General features: G+C 40.3%; 3 protein-coding genes across 7 annotated transcripts in view; all 3 read left to right on the top strand.

Moving 5' to 3' along the window:
- The window catches only part of LOC139965484 (uncharacterized), a 50,491-nt gene that overhangs the window by 15,666 nt on the left and 15,908 nt on the right, over positions 1–18,917 (top strand). The window lies entirely within an intron of this gene.
- LOC139965488 (terminal nucleotidyltransferase 4B-like) overlaps positions 1–18,917 on the top strand; it is a 100,668-nt gene that overhangs the window by 68,246 nt on the left and 13,505 nt on the right. For 2 of the 5 annotated variants that reach the window (XM_071967906.1, XM_071967907.1), the window contains exon 1: positions 17,794–17,902. The exons of the other annotated variants lie outside the window; for them this stretch is intronic. The gene's annotated coding sequence lies outside the window, so the exon portion shown is untranslated. Of the gene's footprint in view, positions 1–17,793; positions 17,903–18,917 lie in introns of those variants that run through there. 5 annotated transcript variants of the gene reach the window in all.
- LOC139965474 (uncharacterized) overlaps positions 10,691–18,917 on the top strand; it is a 172,637-nt gene continuing 164,410 nt past the window's right edge. The window contains exon 1 of the mRNA XM_071967865.1: positions 10,691–11,161. The gene's annotated coding sequence lies outside the window, so the exon portion shown is untranslated. The remainder of the gene's footprint in view (positions 11,162–18,917) is intronic.

The following is an 18,917-nucleotide window of genomic DNA, read 5'->3' as shown; positions in this document are numbered from 1 at the left end:
TGTTAGAGCACTTATTTCAAACAGTTTGATGCCAATATTCGAACTGAAAATTTGACAAAATGTTACAAAATATACCTTTTAATTCAAATTATTTAAGTTTGTAGAGAAGCTGTGAAAATGTGGGAAGAATTCAAGTTTTTGGGAAAGCAGCGTCCCATTTCATTGGATAACGTTATGATTGGTCAATAATTAAGGTGTGTCGTAGGCCGTGAGCCATAGGCACAATTAGTTCGTTTACTCTTATATTCAACTGAATAGGACTACATAGTTCATACATAAAGCTTCTTTAGTACCTATATCATTGTGCAAGTAAAGGGTTTGTCTCTATTTTCTGTTGCAGAGTCCGACTCTTAAAGAGATACAATTTTATGCAAAACAGAAATGAATAACCATTATTCAAAATTATGTGTACTTTTTGTAGTGCATGAAACATATGGAGCGCCAAAAGGGAAAGAAAAAATCGTCGCTTCATGAAGTAGCCAAATTCAAAATTTCCCCTGACTGATTAAGATAGAAGCCTGAACTTTTGTGGTAGGGGCGAAGGAAGGAATTTATTAAAGGAGGAGGAGGACTACACTGAGTACGTTAAACCATAATTCTATGAAGCTGGGGAGGTTGTCTGAGCTTTCTCCCCACTCCTCAAAAAAGTAAACTTTTAAAAGTTAAATTATGCATTCTTTTGTGACCCACTCGCCTATCTCATTTTCTCCTCTCATTCACTCCGTCGTAGTCTACATAAAAATCTATCGAGTACGCGTTTTGGAAATTAACTCTGGTGTAACGTTTGTTTACGGGGTGCTCACTTAAAGGCCTCCGTATACAATTTCAGTCTATTTCTGATGTTCATAGGTTAGCACTTAGCCGGCGAATATACTACCGTCATAAGTCGCATTTACTGCTTAATCATAACTTCGCGCTGATTTAAAAACAACATGGGTTGCTGTCCGGTTCGATTTTTTAATCCCATTCCTCCAACTGGTAAGTTATCTTTACAACACAGCTTTCATGATTTTCATTCAATAACATTCTAATATTTCCTAATCCATTACTGTATCATAAGAGAATGTTAAAGTACTAACATGTAAAAGATAAATGATTATTATAATTATAGGCCTTTACTTTTCAGAAAGTTTATCCAATCCTATCACTCAGCCAGCAGCCTCAAAACTTGTAAATTATAAGATATCTTACAATATTAAAAGTTATTATTACATCAGGACCTTAGCGCTGAGGCCGGTGTCACGTGGTCGGCATTCCATGTTAATTCACAATTCACAGTCCCAGTGCTGCTGGATTAAAGAAACTCTTGATGATGGAACGCTTAATCTTTGTTTTAAGAAAGAAAGAAAGGGGAAGGAGGGAGGAAATAGGTGATACGGGCCATAATCAAAACTATGAAGAGACGTAGAAAATTGTGATATTTCTGGTATGAAAGACATGGAAGCATTGACTCAAATTTATGTCCTTGCTGTATATCCCTCTGTCTGTCTGAAGAAATGAAACCCTCTGTCTCACAATAAATGTTTGAAATCACGTAGGCTGGTCAACAATTCACTGCGCCAGACAACGACACCAATTGGGACGGTAGTCCCATACAGTGCTTCAAATTCTTCGCTTTCTTGATATGATCTAATGTGAATATGGTGAGATACTTCCTCACTGCCAGTGGATGCGTAAACTGGCCACCTCTACTCACTTTCAGTTCTGGCTTTGGGTTGTTTTCTACTGATGCATCCCGTCACCAATCTTAATTCCTACACAGAGAAATACATCTTTTGCCCAAACTTCACTTTTGATGTTGCTGAAATCCAAGGGCGTAGGAACCGAGGGGCTGGGGCGCCAGCCCCCCCCCCCCCAGTGAAAAATATGGGGGCGGAAGTATCATTCCGCCCCCCCCCCCCCCCCGCTCCGCAAGTTAGAAACCCATTTTACATTTCCAAATGAGAAAATATCTCATTTGGAGCACCAAATTACGTCTAAGGCCAGGTGAAAATGCAAAATTATTTACAAAACTGGAGTGGGTGTTAAAGTGTGCTATATTGCACCAAATTGCATCTGAGGCCACCTAGAAATGCAAACAAAAAAAATCCAAAGGGGAGGGGGACACCCTTATACCCCTCCCCAGGCCAACCATCAGTCTTCAGCCCCCACCCCCACTCAAAAGTACCTTCCTACGCCTCTGCTGAAATCGGTCTTCAATAGGCAATATCGATACTTGGCCTGATGCCAAATCGGGTAAAGTTCATCGGATAAAGCACAGGCAAAAACAGGGAAGATATTTAAGTGAGATATATTGGGTGCGGGGACAGTTGACTGAACAAATAAACAAAGGTGGTGTTTAACAATAGGAAAGTATGTGATTGAAAAAGGTAAAATCAAACATTGCACGAAGACATGTTTTCACTACTTCACGGACTCCTTTTTTTGAGAAACAAAGTAGTCGAATTTTCAAAACAAATATGTAAATGTAAAGTAAAGCAGTACACATTTGAGAAATCGTTTGAGACAAAAAAAAAAAAAAAATCGGTATATGTAGTTTCGAAAGTTAAAGGGGGAAAAGTACTAGTCTCAATTATTTACAATTTCTTATGTTCTATCTAGGCCACTATAAAATTCGTATGGAGAGGCTCGTAAAACCGCGCCCATTTCTACAAACTATTTGTTAGCCTATCACATTGGCGTATCCAGGATTTTCTATTCCGGGGGGGGGGGGGGGCGCGAATTACTATCTAAGCGGAGCGCTACCATTGGTTGGCGCGCAGATTACAAGAAAATTTTGGGTTTTTATACCCCTAGATCACCGGAAATGGCACTTCTCGGGCTTGAAAATGACCAACCAGATTTACACTTTTGCCTGAGAACCAAGTATTTCCCAATAGTTTTTTTTCCATTCATAACCTTTTTGAAGATTTTCACCAGTCACACATCATGTTCGACCTCATCGCATCTCCTGTGGATCATTGCTTTTGTAGGTGGTTCTACGTCGCGGCCCACAATACCTGACAGCCCCACTTTTGAAGGTTTAAGCCCATTATTTGTTCAGAATTTGAAAATTCACATATCTCGTGAATAAACTCACTTCAAAACATACCCATAATGTTGCACAAAATGTCATCTATGGACAACCAATATAGAAAAACCTCCTTCAACCCCTAACAGACCGGTAAAAATTACATGAGTAGAGGGTAGTATGATGAAGAATGTTGGTAAGGAAACTTTCGAAAATTCAGACACAGTTAATTTATTGGTGTACAAATATTAAACCCTCTTATATCGGCTATTATAAAACTTGGATGAAGGAAATGAAAAAATACCAGATATTTCCGAAACCGAACACTACACACCTAGGCCTAGGAGGCGGGGGGGGGGGGGCTCATACTGAAAGAAATATAATTTGCAATGATGTAGCTAAAGGAAATGAATAGTTTAAAAAATATCTCCTTGATAATTAAAGTAAAGTTCTACTAAGCCGACTAATAATGTAAAAAAGAATTTGACATAATTGGACCTCCATGCTTTTTCTCCACCTACATAAGACATTCCGTTGTTAACATTAGCATCCCGCGGTATACTGCACAATTTCCACGGACCGTACGGTATACACGATGGCATGCGATTCAATAACCGATGCTTGCTTATGATATTGACATTAACATGTTCAATGCGCGGGGAGAGCGCGAAAAATTTAGGTTATATTTTCCGGGCAAGTCGTTACAGCCTCCCAAATCAAATGACTACACACATCGACAGTTTTGAGGCTGTTCATCCTGGAACCGCCATTTTCATGCTCACTGGTATGATGTGATATCTGCTGTTTGCTACAGGCGCGTAGCGAATAATTTGCCAAGGGAGGGGCGAAGCCTGTAGGCCAACTATCTAAGCGTAGCGCCACCACGAGTTGGCGCGAAGCGTACAAGAAAATGTTGGCCGCAAATGCCTCCCAGATCGCTGGAAATGACACTTTCCATGGCTTGTAAGTTGCATCTAAGCATTTTCTATTTCGAAATTACTAGCGATATCATAAAAAAAATATGCTCGGGGGGGGGGGGCGGTCGCCCCCTTCCCGAAATGCGTCATGTTCCCCGACAACTCGGTCGAGTTCGAGACCAGCCACAGTTGGTTTCATAGCACAATTTTTCAAGGCGTCCATACACATACACGCGTTATATGATATACCATATATAGTATATATATAGATACATTAGTGAGAGAGGAAAAATGAAAACGTCAAAAATGTATTTGTCGGTGTAAGGGGTAGGGTGAGGCGCAAGCCCCTTCCGAAATCCTCGATCCGTCACTAGCTACCCGGCCATGTGTATATAATAGGGATAGGCGCTGTAATGATGTCACTGTTCCTTGTTCTCTTCCCGGTGTCTTGGCGTTTTTCTTTTACTCTCTCCTTTTCTCTTTTTCCTCTCCTTCTTCTTTTTCTTTTCCCTTCCTCCCTCTCCTCCTCCTCCTCCTCCTCCTCCTCCTCCTCTTTTTCCCCTCTTTTTTCTTTTCTTTTTTTCTCTCCTCTTTTTCTTACCCGGGGGGCGCGCGCCCCCAACACCCCCCCTGGATACGCGCCTGTATCATAACCACGCCTCTTATGATAATTTGGAAAGATATTCTCCAAATATTTCAAGGTATAAGTTATTCTGTAACACAAAGAGAGCATGGCAATATATGGGGAAGAGGACCCAAACATTCCCGTCATTGATGGTTGGCATATAGACTTTGGATGTTCATAATTTTTTTATAATTTAGATTTAAGTTAAGTTCGTTCTCATCAAGGGCGGCGGAACCGGGGGCACAGGGGGCACGTGCCCCCCACTTTTCCTCAGGTTAAAAATGTGCCCTTTTTCTACATAAAAATTGAGGTGTCTCAAGTTAGCAAGAGGCCAGGGAACCAGAATGAAAACTCGGGAAGGGCCGTTTCCGGCCATCTGAGGGGTTTGTAAAACCAAAAATTTTCTTGTACGCTCCGCGCCAACCGATGGTGGCGCTCCGCTCAGATAGTCGTGCATACAACATTGCAAATCCTGGCTACGCCCCTGACTTTTAACGAATTTCTGTGGGTCAAACTCAACGCTATTTCGAATGGAAAAAAATTGGTTAAGATATTAACAAGAAATAAGCTCTAGTTCGGAAGATTCCTACATTAGCAACTAGCATGATTTCACTTCATTTTGTTTCAAAAGAAAACTTGTTCCTTATTTCCCAATTTGCACATTGGATATTGCAGTGCTAGTATGCATATTTTCCTTGAAGGGGGGTGGGGGCGGGACGTTGATGGAGTGATGTGTATACGCAAATAAGTTAATACAATAAGAGTTATCAAGGGTACTAAATATAAGGCTGCATCAGTCCAATCGAATTTCTGCAAAGTGCCCTTTGATGTCGGTGCCCCCCCCCACCCCAGATTAAAAGTGCTTCCGCCGCCCTTGGTTCTCATTGTTTATTCGATTATGTTTTACGTGGAATCCACCAATTTCAATGTTTAATCATTATGGCATCAGAGGAAAATGCATATAGAGTTATTCATGGACAGGTCCCACCTGCTTTCGACAATTTACTTGTTCACAACCATGACATTCACAATTATAACACACGACACATACTAATTGTACGACCTAATCGCATTCACACCAATATAGGGAAACTGTAGCCTTCGTCCAGCTCGTATACAAGCATCACATGGAATTCACTGCTGCTTAATATCAGGTCACAACCTTCCCGAAATTCGTTTAAATACAAATTTTACTTCAACTTATACTGAGATTGATGTTCCTCTTTCTCTCTTTTCTTTTTCTTCCTTTTCTCCATTTTGTCTTAGTTATTTTCATAATTCGTTTCTTTATGTTAGTTATTTGTGTACTCTATGTACAGCAGGGAGTGTCTCACTAGATAAGCCCACAATGTTTTGTTTTTTTATACTTTTTTTATACACTTGCTTTCACACTGTATTCGCTACAAAAAAATGTGTACATGTTGTGAAAAAAAAACAAAGAAATAAACAAAACGAAACGAAACGAAACGATAATGTGGTCGTTTTATGGCGTAATTATGATGTTTTATGTCAAATCGAAATGTCCTAATTTCAACTTTCATCTAAAACATATGATATCTTGCTATTAAATGGTGACGTTTTACTTTGAAGATATAGATATGTTTTTCCTTATTTATATAGCTTATTTCAGCATGAACACCTATTTGTGAGCACTTGTCACATCTCAATTACACTCGTGAGATTAGACGTGTTTGCTATATCATCCTTTCTCTTTGAGTCACTTCATTGGTATTTCTGATCTGGACTTCACTTTCTCTGTTTTTCAGATACTTTACCAGTACAGTGTACTGAGGATAATGATGTCCAGGATGTCCGTCATGATAGGAGTCTACTTGGTCATCAAATCGGTACTCCCAGGGTTCGATCAGTTCCTACAGAGTTTGGTACGCCGTCATGTTTGTTAAATGTTCATCTTATTGGAGGATATGTAAAGCATTAAAAGATTGATCTTACCAGGATTTAAGTATCTCCATATATCATATTCCAATCAATTAGAAACTTCACTTTATATCCCTTCTTTCTCTTCCTAAATATTGGCTTCATTACAGTATAACATTACGCTAAATATCAAGTTGTTAAAGCAAACTTACTTATTAGAATTGTGTAAGGATGAAGAACCATGACGCACTGCAATAGAAAGTTCCACGATCCATGGTTATAATTACTACGTATTATTATCATGCATATTCATTAACTGCAATATATTGAACAGCCAGTTGGCACAATTTTCCAATGCTTCACCACGTTATTGTCTTATATTGAACAGCCGATTTTAAAATTTATCAAATATAAGCGAGGTGTCCATAATGCTCACAACGTCAATGCGATTGCTTTGAAACGGGAACTGAAAGTACATCAATACTAAATATTGTCCCAGCTGAGTGATATTAAATAAAATGCAGCACTTCTCTTACACTCTGTACAGAAGTTATCTGTACACAGAAGACTGGTCACTCATCCTTCTCTTTAAATACATTAACGAGGTAGTTAGATATTTTACTTAAAAAAAGGAAGGTCACCTGGCATTTATTTTTATCTGGTCGTGATAATTTCTGTTTTAAATCCGTTTCTGGCTGGTCGTCAAGATTTGGTCCCACTTGATATTCAGAATTGTCTATGGTCAGAAAGGTTCAGCCTTCAGCTTATCAATGTAACAGTTGTAATAGAAAGAAAGCTTCAATTCAAGCCAGTGGTGCTCTAGTCTAGTATATTTAATTCAAGTACTTCCGGGTACTTCGGGTTTCGAGTACCAAGTGGCTAGTCAGATTACTGTTTTTAATAATCCGAGTACCGAAATGGAGTACTTTTTCATCCGGCTTCTTTTTCGAATTCCATATACAAAGGCCGTTATGTTCATGTTCAAAGATCGTTATTGTAAGCAAACGAATATTAATAACCCGACATCGTTGTCTTTGATTTGTTGTAGATGAGTTAAGTCCACCAATTTCTACTGACCGTTGTTTATCTGAAAATGGAGGCTTGGTCACCCATCCCACCGACAACCATTGCATCAATTAAAGTGGATTTTGGATTTTCTGAAATTTACAAAAAGGAATGAACCAGATGGAGAGGAACATAAAGCCTACAACATGTTACAGTTTAATCATTTTATTTTGTAGTACTGTTCATGAGGGAGACGTCATCTTGCCTCGTTTCCGTTAAAGTATTGTGTAGTATTGTAGTGAAATGCACGTTTGTCTGTAATATATTTTCCCATCTGTGTGTGCACAGGATGTATTGTTTACATTTATATTTGTTCAGTACATAGACTATACCCATGCATGCATTTATGATGCCTATGTGAGCCTTAAACACCAGTGGTACTTCAAAACAAAGTCAGTTTGTCTTATCTATAACAGAAGGCTCCCCCCACTCCCACGTACGTCCCCACATGAAGGGCCTCTCCAACCCACATGCGAGTTTCTAAAGTAGTCCAAAAAGAATGGTTGCCTAGGACCAAGTTTTATAATCGATTTCTACAAACTTACATTGTTGTTATTGATTACAAATTTTGACAGTGTTTTGTTATTTACGGTGGTGTCTGCAAACTATGGTCCACTTAGAGACCCTGGCGAGATATGAGCAATGCTTACTGGCATTTTCAAACACTTATATCTAATAGCATTATAGCTGCTAAATTATATCCCCAAGTCACTGCTTACAATGGTTTGAACTTTTTCAAATTTCCTCCAAAACAGCGATTTTTAGATAATTTTAATGTTCTGAAATCTTGTCATAATAGGGGAACTTGTTCTTTTTAATTGTAAGTTTTTGCTTTTGCTTTGTATAATAAGATATTTTTCTTCAAATTCTGTGTAATCAACAAAGTTTGTTTTGACATTTCAAGGTCATCATTCAGTACGTATTTGCCTACAAACGTAAAAGTTAACTATATAAATTAATATCCTGGTACATGGCTGGTTCAGACAATTATGGATTTCCCGAGTAGAAAAGACTGGGTCAGAATAAACCGCTTTAAGTTGGAAAATGAGTGACCATTATTTACTAAACTATTTAGTGAAAATGCAGATTACCAGTGCAGGGGCGTATCCAGGGGGGGGCGCAGCAGGCGCGCGCCCCCCCCCCCCTATTGGCCGTCACCAAAAAAAAAAACTTTAGCAAAAAAAAAAAAAAAAAAAAAAAAAAATGATGACGCCCTTTATGTGAGATGTCGGTGATCGCTCAACCCCCCCCCCCCCTCCCGTATGCTTTATTTTTTGTTTGCCAAAAAAAGGTTCTGGCGAAGTTCGGCGGCATAATAGTTTTAGAAACATAGATGGTAATTGTGTTTGTATTATCACTATAAACACTAAATGACATGCCAGCCATACTAAATTGTGCATTTTGTGTCCATATTTACTGGAAATGTTGCTTATTATTAAGGTCGAAAAATGGATCACATATGGCCATGGGCGGCGATCCTGGGTGGAGGGGGGATATATCCCCCCATGAAAATGGGTGGAGGGGATGTAATGCACCATACCCCCCCCCCCCCACCAAATGCCAGGGATAAGAATATTTTCATGCCTACATTTATGCATCTTCGTTAATGTACGGCTCTTTTTTAGCTTCATTTCTCGCCTACCATAAACGCAGTGCGATCTTTTCAAATAAAGCGTCTTTATAAAACAAAAATAGTTGACTGTAGGCTTCATTGGCCCTATAACAACAAAATGTATTATTGCGCCCACGGTATTGATATAGTACATATATGCACCCTCATAGTATTCATATAGGCCCTATAGTAGGCCTACACACGTACATGTTCCCTCGAACAGCTGAGAATCTCATGTAACCAGGGTAATGCTTAATACACGTTTCACCTGGATGCCCTAGCAATCGGTACCTAGGAATGTAACTATGTGTAATTGTGTATTGCATGTATATAGGCCTATAATAGCCTGCATGAGGCCATTTTCTTCATCGAATAATATAACAGAGCTCTCGAACATTCTAACGTTGCGCCTGAAACAAGATTGACAGGGGCAATTTTCCCAAAATAACACCCGAAATTAAAATAAAAAGTATTTTGGATCCTGATTATGAGATATTTCGGACATGACATCCCTATTTTAAAGTTGGGTATATGCCGCTTGGAAACCTCGGGAAGTGCCGTTTCCGGCCATCTAGAGGGTTTGTTAATCCCAAAATTTTCTTGTACGCTTCGCGCCTTCCTCATGGTGGCGCTACGCTTAGATAGTCAACAAGGTCATATCCCCCCCCCCCCCCCAATCGGAATTACGGATCGCCGCCCATGCATATGACACCATTTTGCATTTCAGCCCTTCTTTGAAAGCAAACATTGTACACCCCCTCCCCTTAGACCCATCCCCCAGGACGGCGATCATTCATGCCTGGCGCCCCCCCCCCCTATTGGAAAATCCTGGATACGCCCCTGCCAGTGTAAGTTTTTATCTCAAGTAAACTGCTGCGTGAGTCTTAACTAAATATGTATATTAGTTCTAACATTACATTTTCGTTTACTGTATATAAGCCAAATATGCAGCTGAATAACAGACACGATGCATGATGATGTGTGGTGTCTGCTATGTTGTTTGAACTCCTGAGTCCTTAATTTTTCTTGTAATGTGAATTTGTGATATTTCTAGTTACGATGACCACTAGTAGGTCTCAGGAAAGAGTAATCCACAGCACAAATGTGTAGACATATATGGCCTTGAGGCGTCGAGGTATTGGCTGCTATTTGTAACCGAATAATTGGGACTACTATCTTCTTTGGAAATGCAGACAACAAGGCGGAGGGGGGGGGGGGGGGTGGGGAGGGGGAGACACCATTAACTTGAGTAACTACGCTCATGTGTTTTCTTTTTTCTTTTCTTTTTTTGTTTTCTTTTTCCTTTTCTTTACATAGAGTCCTCTACTTTGTTAAGCCATCTGAAGGTTTTTTAGAGGATTCCTATCACATTGTATATATTCATGTGATGAAACAAAAAAAATCAGTCAATCAATGTGTGTATGTACTGACGACTATGAAATAGTACTTAAATGTTTGTTTGCTACTCAACCCCCCCCCCCCGCCACCCCCGCCACCTCCCCCAATCCTAACACTCCCTTCGCTCTCCATCCCATGTCGTTCTGTTCGCCAGTATAGTCCCCACCCTGAACAAATTAAGCTAAAGCATGTTCGTGAAGTTACAAAATCTGCAGGAATGTGTCAGTGTGCCTGGCATATTTGAAGTGACCAATTTGGTGAGTTCCTTATAAGCACTGGGCAATTTGTTATGGTGTAATCGTAACAATTTCCAAACAGTGGTGGAGAACTGACAAATATCCTTGTAGCCCTTCCAATCTAAAAACAAATCGTCAACAAACTGGATACAGACCGTTTCTTCCATCCCTAGAGTGAACCTTTTAAATCATGAGTGGAGTTATTCGTTTATTTTCAACCAAAAGAGAGTGGGCGAAGAAATTGGGAGGAAAAATAATCGTTAGAGAAAACCGTAAGAAAGTTTCTGCTCGAAAGAAATCTACGTGTACTAGTTTAGCGAAACCTGTGAGAACCGCGCATAACGTATGGAATGAAAGGTCTACACCAAGTTTAAGTTGTGCAAATAACCAGTACAAAGTATCGCAACTTAATAATTCAAAGTACAATACAAATTTTCATCACTTGTGGCGCACGGAGCAAAGAAACAGTCTAACTGGTAAATTCCGCTTTTTGTATAATTATATTTATTCAATCTGTATCAAAGAAAATAAAGAAAAATAATCAAGAAAATCATTTAAGAAGAGCGCCATCACTTTGAAAACTTGCCCAGCCGTAAATGTATCATTGCGCTTGTACCACTACCTATACACTAAGCCTAGCTTCACACAATCCAGTTAACTCTAAATCCATAAAAAATGACTTATCTAACCTTCACAGGGCTCGCCAAACCATAGAATAATGATTAAAAACAATACACAAACATACACGCACGACCCCCGGTCGGAACAGTAAAAGTAAACACCTGCCCACCCCCATAAATACGGCAAAGTTGTCGAGTATACTCAAAATAAATCAGTAAGTAGTCTATACACCGCTTACGGTTAGGCCCGCAAAACATAAACCTTCAACTAAAGACATTGTAGAACTTAAGAAATTATACATGAACATTAGATAAGAATACCTACTTCTTTGGCGGAATCACCGGTATCTCTCACAAAACTTGAACACTTCTATTCAACGTAAAAACATGTAAAATGATCACAAACTGGTTAGCAGAATATGATATCGAACAGGTTAGCTTTACGGTATGACTATACTTCTCGTTTTCCAGGAAAAACGCGACAGAGCGCTCCCTTGGAACGCCGATTGATACAACGAAACACCCTCCCCCCGCCAATGAGAGCGGTGATCTCATTACAACTCATTATCAAAACCCTCTGCTGGATAAATAATTACTATCTTAGTTATTGGTCTTGAATACACTCCCTTTGCAGTTTTCACTTTTACATTTCTGATTTTGTTGTCTGAGCCTGGGTACACATGAATAACTCTGCCTAGAGTCCAGTTACCGCGGACAGTATTTGGATCAGATAACATGACTATATCATCAACCCGAACGTTTCGTCTCTCGACGTTCCATTTCTTGCGAGGAACCAGCAGTGGAAATACGTCACGATTCCAACATTTCCAGAACGCATCAACGATTCTTTGTACAAATTCCACTCTATGCTTCGGGTTCTTGGTTTCTCTGAAAGGACCTTGTGGAACTGTTGTTGACGCTCGTCCCAATAACATATCGTTAGGACAAAGATATGATCCGTCGTCAGGGTCATTAGGCAATCTTCCAATTGGACGCTGATTAACCAAATTGGAAACTTCCACCAAACAGGTGTAGAGCTCAAAAGGTGTTAAAGTTTGACCACCGATAGCTTTCTTTAATGCAAACTTACAACTTTTGACAAGCGATTCAGCGCAGCCGTTCTGATGGGGTGCTAATGGCGTAGTGAATTTCCATTCCACTCCTTTGTCAGCACAAAATTCTTGAAGTTGTTTTTGATCATATCCTTTGATCATTTCCTGCAGTTCTTTCTGTGCCCCAACAAACTGTTTTCCATTGTCACTTGTAATAACTTTCGGGCATCCTCGAAATGCCAAGAATCTTCTGAGAACTTGGATGAACTCCATGGTTGAAGCGTCGGTTGCAAGATCTAGGTGTACTGCTCTTGTGTTCAGGCAAGTGAATATTACTCCATAATGCTTGCTAGTTTTGTTGCGACCAACTTTAACGCTGAATGGTCCAAAATAGTCACAAGCTGTATAGTAGAATGGAGGAGTCTCGGGCATCAAGCGGTATTTTGGCAAATCAGCCATAAACTGTGACTCAGTTTTATGCTCCATCTTCTTACATAGCACGCACCTATGTTTCACTGTTTTCGCAAGCTTGTGCACTCCTATTATCCAATATTTTCTCCGTACTTTGGCAGCGGTAGTTGCCACGCCATCATGACCAATTTCATGAGTTTGCCTTGTAATTAGCATTGATATTGGATGTTGTCGTGGTAGAAGTATGGGATGACGGCAATTGTAAGAAACCAGTCTCTTCTCAACTCGCCCACCAACATGGATGATTCCTTTCTCTTCAAATGGACTGAGTGTTTTGTATTCTCCCTTTTTAATCTGGTCATGTAAGGGTTTCTGAGCTTCTTGAACCCAATACATTTCTGCCCTTTCTAACTCTGAAGGGGTGAGTGTTACAGTCTCAGGTCGGCTAGCATTATCATCCTTGTGGCATCTAAGTTTTAGGTGGCTGAGAAATCTTTGTACATAAGCGGTTACCCTGATCAACTTTCTCCAGCTTGAAAACCTTTTGCAATCAATGACATCTGACTTTGATGTCACCGTGGCAATCTGAAAAATTTTGCGTTTTTCATCAACTCCTGTTTGAGTTTGAACTTCTTGGTGTGGCCATTCTGTCTGTGGTTGGCATAAGAATGAAGGTCCTGTTATCCATCTATCAGATAACTTCTCTACAGGAACACCTCGAGAGATATCATCTGCCGGATTTATGTCTCCCGGCACGTGCTTCCATTGTGTAGGATCTGATCTACTTTGTATCTCTCCGATTCGAGCAGAAACAAAAGGTTTGAATGTCCTTGCCTCGCTGTGAATCCATCCTAGGACAATCATACTGTCGGTCATGTAGACAGTTTCACTGATCTCTAAGGTGGTTTCTTCCTTGAAAGTTGAACTCAGTCGAGCTGCCATAACTGCTGCTTGCAGCTCAAGTCTTGGAACAGTGAGTTTCTTTAACGGAGCCACTCTTGATTTGGCTGTTATGAAACGTGTCTCATACTTGTCGTTGTCCACTTCCCATCGAATGTAAACGCATACACCGAAGGCCATTTCAGATGCATCACAAAATATGCATATCATAGGCTGTCCCATTACATTTGGTGGTGTAAGACATCTTGGAAAAGATGTGTAGTTCAAAGCTTCCATTTCCTTGAACAATTTAACCCATTCCTTTTGCTCAGTAGGTGGGACTTCTTCATCCCAATCTAGGCCCAACCGCCACAAAGTTTGCATACCTATTTTTGCTCGCACCAGAAATGCAGCGGCAAAGCCAATGGGATCGAAAATTCTTGCAATCTGACTCAGAATTTGTCTCTTGGTAAGTTTGATCTCTCCTTCTTCAGACCCATTTAAAGCATGAATTGGTTTTACTTTGTAGGAAAACTCATCTTTCTCTTGATTCCAGGCGATACCTAGAATCTTTTCCTCTGTTAAGGTTTCCAAATGGTTCAAATCTTTAGGACTCTGGGAAACTTCTGATGCCTCCAGAGGCATATTAGATGACCAGCCTTTAACTTTAAATCCACCTTCTGATAATACTGTATCTATATCTTTGGTTAATTTCTGTGCCTCTTCCACGTCCTGAACAGATGTGCACATGTCATCCATGTAGGTGTCTCGATCTATCACCTCAGCTGCCCGTGGAAAATTCTCCCTGCATTCTTCGGCCGTTCTTTTCAAAGCAATCTGTGCCATCGCAGGTGCTGGTCTGTCTCCAAATGTGAGGACAGTTTTGACATGCACCTCAGGATCTTGATCTCCCTTCATGTCCCTCCACAAATATCGGTGGACATGTTGATCTACTTCTGATATCAAGACACGATGGTACATCTTGGAGATGTCCCCACATACCGCAACTGGATGTTCCCTGAAGCGAAGCAGAACTCCGAATAAGTCGTTCAGTAGGTCTGGTCCCTTTGCCCAATAGCTGTTTAAACAGTGCCCTTGAAATGACGCCGAGGCATTGAAAACAATTCGCACTGGAGTACTTTTCTTTTCTGGTCTGACAATGGCGTGATGAGATATGTAGTGGATTGGGCCATCATAATTTTGGGTCTCATCCTTTGCCAACTTCTTTGCAAAGCCCATTTCTAACATTTCTTCCATCTGTTGTTGATAGGCTGCAGCATACACTGGACTTTTGGCAAGCTTTTTTTCGGTAGCGTATAACAACTTTTCGGCATGACATCGGTTATCGGGAAGCAAACTTGGATTCTTTATCCATGGGTAGGGCACCAACCACTGTTTGCCTACCTTTTTACATGAGTTCCATATGGCTTGGTACTCCTCTCTTTCTACTTTGGACATCTTTCCTGGCTTACACTGGCAGTCTGCTTGAATGCCCATGGACTCTGTGCTCCAAAACTCAGACAGATCGATTGGAGCAGCCATTTTTACATGCAAAACTCGATTTACTCCTTGCTGACGAGAGCTCCCTCTTCCGAAAACTAACCAACCCAAGGGCGACTTTCTGGCTACATAGTTGTAGCCACGTCCCACTTGTCTGGTGTCTCCTGTATGCATTTTTGGGTGGTCTATTCCGATTAGCAGATCAACAGAACCTGCGTTCGGTCTATGCAGCTTAGAAACTTCTAGTCTAAGGGCCTTGGCTATTTCAGTCAATGATACCTCTTTAATATCACTGATGTACGGTAACCCAACAGCCTGAACTATATGAGTGCGGTTACTATCCAGTGATGCTATTGGAAACTTGTAAATCTTGGTTTGCAGCTCCTCTATCTCTCCACCCACCTTAGTTATCTCAATGGTGGTGTTCTTTCCCTGCAGTTTGAGTTCAACGGCAAAGGCTTCTCTTATCAGGGTGACTTCTGCCCCTGTGTCCAACAGCACATTTCCTACCCGTTTTTCATTCTGGCGTCCAAAAAACTCTGCTTTGATGACTGGTAGTAATGCATCTTTGCTGCTGACCAGTGCCACACCTACACTGTTTGTTTCTGGTTCACTGTGCAGTAATGGGTGGTGGTAGTACTGACACGGTTGCCCTTTATACTTTTCTGTGCACAGTCGTCGCCTTCTACAGTTTGACATCCTATGGTTACGTCCTGCCTGTTTCAAGCAGCTGTAGCACGCATGGTTTTCCTTTACCAACTTGAACCTTTCTGAAGGCTGTTTTGAAAGCAGGTCTTTGCACTGGTCCGTCCAATGGTCCTGACACTTACATACCCAACACTTATATGTGCCCTGGATTTCTGATTGGGACAACTGGTTTACTGATATTTTATACTTGGTGTCACTTCTCACTGGTGCAGATGATCTCATTCGTGCCTTTAATTCTGTCTCCATCCATGTCAGAAGAGACTCGAGTGAAGCTGGTGTCTCACCCTCTGTTCGGAACCACATTCTTCGGTCCTCGGGGCTCATCTTCCGTTCTATCATAGCCAGCATATGGCTGTTATTCATATCGCTGGTCCTTCCAACCTCATTTAAGGTGTTGAAACTTCTTTGTACGAGGTTGACAAATTCACAAAACCTCTCATCTTCTCCAAGTTTCAAGGGCCGAAACTTAGAAAGATCATCAATAATGGCATCTGCCACCATACGAGGGTCACCATACAGGAGATCTAATTGGTCCCATGCTGCTTTGTAGTTATGCCCAATGCCTTTAATATACTGTAGAGGCTTACCTGTGAGACATGACCGTAGAATCATCAAAGCATCTCTATCACCATATCGATCATGCACGATGTGTTTAAAGTCGGCCTTGAATATGTTGTATTCTCTTATGTCACCATGGAACTTGGGCATTTTGGGCTTTTCCATCTGAAATGTGGTGGATACCGAGGGCGCTATTGGTGGATATGACTCTCCTGGTGTTACGCCTGGGTTGTCTGGTCTATCAATCTGTGTTTCCACAATTCTTTCTGGGTTTGGAGGAGGTCTGTCAACTTGTGAATCTTTCTGTAGGATCTGTAATTTGAGGAAAGTATTCTGACATTCTTCCATCCATTTCTCTTCATTCTGGAATTCTTCCTCATTTTCGACTTTTTCTGCATACTCTTCATGTTTAGTCTGGAGCACCTTATATGCACTTCGCACTTCGCAAAATGCTTCATCTATTTCGGATCTGGATCGGTTTCCTTCTATTAGATAGGTCAAGGCATTACCCAGTCTTGTGAACTTGGCTTTTGCCCCCCTTCGTTGGTTCTTCAAATGTTTAGTATCTTCTGACATGACTGTTCTTGAATCTCCGAGTCCCTGGGCAGCTTTAGAAATTGAATTTTATGGCGCACGGAGCAAAGAAACAGTCTAACTGGTAAATTCCGCTTTTTGTATAATTATATTTATTCAATCTGTATCAAAGAAAATAAAGAAAAATAATCAAGAAAATCATTTAAGAAGAGCGCCATCACTTTGAAAACTTGCCCAGCCGTAAATGTATCATTGCGCTTGTACCACTACCTATACACTAAGCCTAGCTTCACACAATCCAGTTAACTCTAAATCCATAAAAAATGACTTATCTAACCTTCACAGGGCTCGCCAAACCATAGAATAATGATTAAAAACAATACACAAACATACACGCACGACCCCCGGTCGGAACAGTAAAAGTAAACACCTGCCCACCCCCATAAATACGGCAAAGTTGTCGAGTATACTCAAAATAAATCAGTAAGTAGTCTATACACCGCTTACGGTTAGGCCCGCAAAACATAAACCTTCAACTAAAGACATTGTAGAACTTAAGAAATTATACATGAACATTAGATAAGAATACCTACTTCTTTGGCGGAATCACCGGTATCTCTCACAAAACTTGAACACTTCTATTCAACGTAAAAACATGTAAAATGATCACAAACTGGTTAGCAGAATATGATATCGAACAGGTTAGCTTTACGGTATGACTATACTTCTCGTTTTCCAGGAAAAACGCGACAGAGCGCTCCCTTGGAACGCCGATTGATACAACGAAACAACTTGCAATCATCGGTGTTCAGCACATGTTCGGCAATTCAAGGCAGAGCAAGGAACCAAGTCAGAAGATATGTAGACCAATTTAACAACTTCACTTCAACTTGGCAATGGTATGCATTAAGCTTAGGCACACACTCATGCAGTTTATAACTACTGTAGTCTCATACTGTAGTATCATGCATGCAAATGGTTCACAGTATGCATTCATGTGTGTAAATATTGTAGTGGCATTCACGGTATCCTAGGCTAACACTTGCACAAGCAAATGTAAAAATTAAAAACAAAAATGATGATGGATACACAGTGAAAACAAAATAGCTAGTTCGGTCAGACATTCCACTGCCAGGGAAGAGCTAATGATTCAAGGCTATTTATAAATGTGTCATTCTAATGACTATATCTGCTACAGAACACTGTGAGAGAGACAGCCAGATATATTATGGAATGCCATCATTTATGGTACTATGCACACAGTAGTGGTTACACACAACACATGTTCAGTTATGAACGAAAGCTCAATGCTCCTGCCCAGTACCCACACATAGGCATGATTAATGTTATGGATATTAAATAGTAATTTGTGCAAGTGGTTCATGTATCAGAATGGATTATAAAAATATACATTCTCATATATATACATAGCAAACTAAGAGTATGCTTTTAATCTTATAGATACCAAGCCTAATCCTTGAAATAGGAGGTTGCTAGTTCCCATCTTCAAGAACATTTATAGATGAGATTTAGCCTCTATAGCTTAATAAAAAAAACAAAGAGCATGTTGAACAGTTGAGTATTCATAGAGTTGAGTCCACATTCAAATCGTTCATTTGATTGTGTTCTGGTATCATTTTAGCCATGCCATTTAATATTAATGTGTGGTTGAATACATTTTCTCAATCTTTCTACGTACAATCAGATATTTATTCAATGGAAACAAAATTTTAATTCCGTTTTTAGCATGGAACAGGAACATACCAAAAATGTGCATGTGTATTATGGTATTTTTGCAGCAAAGAAACCAACACCCAACTTTAGTATGGTACTGTATTTAGTCCCCTGATACAACCATGATATATCTTTGTCTACTGTTATGCTGTGTTAAGCCAATATACCATTTGGCAGCAT

This window comes from Apostichopus japonicus, chromosome 3, assembly GCF_037975245.1.
Source record: "Apostichopus japonicus isolate 1M-3 chromosome 3, ASM3797524v1, whole genome shotgun sequence".
Lineage (NCBI taxonomy): Eukaryota > Metazoa > Echinodermata > Holothuroidea > Aspidochirotida > Stichopodidae > Apostichopus > Apostichopus japonicus.
This window is presented reverse-complemented; position numbering and strand designations above follow the sequence as displayed.